This window comes from Lepeophtheirus salmonis, chromosome Z (genome assembly GCF_016086655.4).
Source record: "Lepeophtheirus salmonis chromosome Z, UVic_Lsal_1.4, whole genome shotgun sequence".
NCBI classification, from domain to species: domain Eukaryota; kingdom Metazoa; phylum Arthropoda; class Copepoda; order Siphonostomatoida; family Caligidae; genus Lepeophtheirus; species Lepeophtheirus salmonis.
This window is the reverse complement of record NC_092584.1, coordinates 16,379,975-16,383,979: the sequence shown is the minus strand read 5'-3', so window position 1 is coordinate 16,383,979 and position 4,005 is coordinate 16,379,975. Positions and strand designations below refer to the sequence as shown.

The 4,005-nt window shown below is 30.6% G+C and overlaps 1 long non-coding RNA gene across 1 annotated transcript; it reads right to left on the bottom strand.

Moving 5' to 3' along the window:
* Positions 1–492: 492 nt before the first annotated feature.
* Positions 493–2,755, bottom strand: LOC121130574 (uncharacterized). The gene is made up of 3 exons (XR_011783919.1): positions 2,679–2,755; positions 2,278–2,303; positions 493–2,205 (listed from the first exon to the last, which is right to left on the bottom strand). It is a non-coding gene; the product is annotated as an uncharacterized lncRNA (long non-coding RNA).
* Positions 2,756–4,005: the final 1,250 nt, after the last annotated feature.

Below are 4,005 nucleotides of genomic sequence, written 5' to 3'. Positions count from 1 at the left end.
AAGAAAAGTACGCGATTCCTTTATAGAGTTGTTCATTCATGTCCAAACTTGCATGAATATGTTCTTATACATTAAAAAAAAACAAAAATATGATTTCAAATGATTGGGAACTTCTAAACAAATAAAATCAAGAAGTTTTTCACAATATTTAATGATATTTATTTATATCTGACGACTGATCCCCCACAAAGAGTTCATTTTCCCATACATAATAACTAGAATGTTTTGAATTTGAGGAATAAAAAATAAAAACATGTGCATTTAAATCACTTGAAACATGATCCATCATCGTCAAAATAGCTTCCTTTAATGCGACTGTATTCCTTTCAAATATTTCTAGCCAATAACTAAATTGTTTTATGATCTCTGTACCGTAGCAAATTGTAAATTAAAAACATGATGAAGTATTTTTAAATTACATTTGATATTTTTATACATAAGTTTTAAAAGGTGCCCCAAAAAAGTCCTTTTCTGAAATGGTTTGTTATTGGTAAGAAATGAAATACACTTTCAAAGGAGAAACATCCAAGTCTCTGAAATATGGAGAATAACAAACAATTAGTGGTATTCAAAAATGATATTAAATGTAGAGAGATAGGAAGTCGTTGCAACTGAAGCTCCTTCTTATGCAAAATATTGGCATTCCCTATAATTGAAGAAACAACTGGTGAACTATGTGAAGGCTATAACGAGTGTAATATAAAAGAAAATGTATCGACTATGTCTTATGATACAACATCATAAAATACTGGAGTTAATAAAGGAGCTTATTGAAAGAGCTCTAGAAAAATATGTTAGTATTATATTAAATAATTAATAATTAAATCTGCATGACAGTCTATTTTTGGAAAGAGTGCAAGTCCAGAATAATTGGTCTTTTTTGGAGCTTTCAAAAATCAAAGAAATAGGGTATAATATATAACAAATCTGTGAAAACTGAGGATATTGGAGAAATTTCAGTTTGAGCATCATGAGGGATCAAGCTAAGGAGATAAGACATATTAGACAACCAGGAGCTATTCATAGAGCTTGTTTTATGGTATCTCTAAAATAAACTACAGTAATGAAACTAAACTATCAATCCTTTAGACAGATTTGTGCGATTCACAAGATTTGTTTATGGGCCTTATTGGTTAAAGCACATGTATCTACTGAAGCTCAACTTACCATTTTAAAATGTTGTAAGGAGCTATTAAACTATCAAAAATTGTATCAGCAGTAGATGCATTTTTAAGACACAAATGTTAATTTCTAGAACAGCTGTTTGTCTTAGCATTATTCAGTGCTAAAATTGACAATTGTACCATGAAGTCAATGACTTCTCTGTACAATTGTCAATTTTAGCACTATAATATAATAAAGTATGAAGCATAGCTGGCTAAGAAATTCAGTGCAAGCAATGGATATTGTTATTGTGCTTTAAACTAATAGTTTGCAAGAATTTGTTCATCCTTATATACTGAACTATATGTTTGTCAAAAAAAATGTATGAAAGTTGACCAATTTTTGCCTTGGGTTTGAATTTCATGAACTTAGGGCTGGCTGAATTTTATATGTATTCCCATAATTGTAAAAATTTGTACAAAACTTGCTGTTTTTTGAATTTTTCATTTAATAAAAATGAAAACTCGTTAATGATCCTTCTGCAGGTTCACCTACGGAAACCTTGTTACGACTTTTACTTCCTCTAAACGCTCAAATTTTCATTGGCTATTAATAATTCCTTTTCATATACTTTATTTTCATTGGCTGACAAATAATCAGCTACATCTTCATGCTCAATGAGGAAAATCTAGTGTTGAATGGCCATGTTAAAAAAAATAAGAAACCGAAAATTAGGAAATTTTTTAAAGATTACAAGTAGCTTTTGGTTGCACATGATGACATCATTGATAAAACACCTTGTTGGATAAGATTAATTGAATTTTCTAATCAATAGAAGATAAAATTGTCTCAAATTGCTCATTTCCAATGGTAACAAAATGATTGATCTATTTTAGAAAGTGTTTCAGAGTTCTCTGCCTTACTTTCCATCGAATTAATGGCTATTAAAATCTGCTTCAGTGCAGATATAACCAAGTGAAGACAACACTTTTTTGCTTTGACAACAGTATCCTTATATAAATGTGATTATGATTCAATCCCAAGATTTTCAAATGTTTGTAAGCCTTCAAATACAATATAAGACATGTAGAAAACACTGGTCTGAAATAAAATATAAAAAGAGCGCCAAGTTATCAATCTAAAAAATGCCATTGAAAATAATTCATACTCAACTTCTTGTAATTTTACTTCCAAATAATCTGCAAATATAATAAAGAAATGTATTATCCATAGGAAACAAGAATTCATGTTTGTAAATGAGAACGACGGTTTTTAAACATTAATCTTAATCTTAAATTTTGAATGAGATTTCCATAGCCATGCATAATGAAACAAATAGTGACCTCTGTTAACAGGCTTGAGACATCTTCATCATCAACCTTTGACTAAGAACAAACAAAATGATTTATACAAGTTATTAAAAGATACAAAGAGGGTTCAGAACTGGCATATTCTAGATTGATAACTTCAAAATCTTTCAAAACAACATATGTTATTATATTGGAGAATATTGGGAGCACTAATGGATTTAGTTTCACCGGTATTAGGTATAACTTCGAATGATAATGATTTACCCCAGTAAGATGTAAATATGACTTTTGATCATGGGTTTGCTTTAGAAGCTTTGGACATTTGAATTGTTGGATTTTTATTTACACGAGATAAATCTGAAGTTGTTTGCATTGATTGTCAATTTTTATTATTTGAATATGAAGACTGTTTTTCGACTTAGATGAACTGTTTGAGACCAAGAAACTATGTCGACGTGTACGTTCTTGATTTATTAAACTTTGTTGGAAAATGTTGGTCGTTTGCCTAAAAGAATATGTCGACTTTCCAACCGAAAGTTGGTATTGTGAGGCTTCATAATTTTTGATGCAGAGAGAGATTTTTGTTTTGTTTTTATAAGTGCTTCAATTATCTGATGTGTCTGACTAAATCTTTGTATCCCAGGTTGAGGCTTTCACCCCTGGAGGAAATTGATGCTAAAAATATTTACATCTACGATAAAAAATATATGAATATATTCATTACACTCTGAGAACTTCCTTTCGTAGCTTCGGGAAAAATTCCATCCATGACATAAAGTCTGTCATTTGTACACTTGATTTCCTTTCCTATTTTTCAAGAGCAAGAGATGATATGGTCTTTATTGCATCTACAGTTAGTGTTGCTTTAACTTGTTTGATTGCTTCACTGATGAGACAATTGATCTTTGATCCCATTGAGAGTGATTTATCCTTTAAAATAGTTATTTTCGTCTGTATAGGTCAGGTGATAGCTGAGGTGCATCTGCCAAAAGATATCTTCAGAAATTCGATTTTATCCATTGTAGTCACGTATGTTGAGAGGTCCATTTTTAGGAGGTCCGCGACACAATCATTTTAATATATAATTGATGATATAATGGACGGAGATTATATTGATAACGATTGACGCAATTAAGCTAAGTTCACTCCTTTTATAAAATAAAAATACGGTTATTACTGAATACTAAATCTTTGAATGTTACCATTGATTTGAGTGAGTGTCTTCTTCAATAACTAATAAAATGATCTTTTAGATCTGCAGCGAAAAAGTTCCAAATTATTTGATTCTACGTCGGGAGGATGAAACTGTTGTTGTGGAATGGGACTTGGATGAAATTGATATATTTGACTCATTTGTGTTGTATGATAAATCCTATAAGAGAAATTAGAAACAAACATGTCTTTATAACTATCAAGGTTATATTTTATGTATAAAATGCGTACCTAGGGCATGGGAAGGGGGGTCGTTGTGCCAGGAAGATGGAGAATTGAGGATTTTGACAGTCTACATAAACATAGTAGTAGTACACATATTTCGTATAAAGAAGACTTAGCTAAAAATGTAATAGTGTAGGGGCCTTGGCATAGTAAA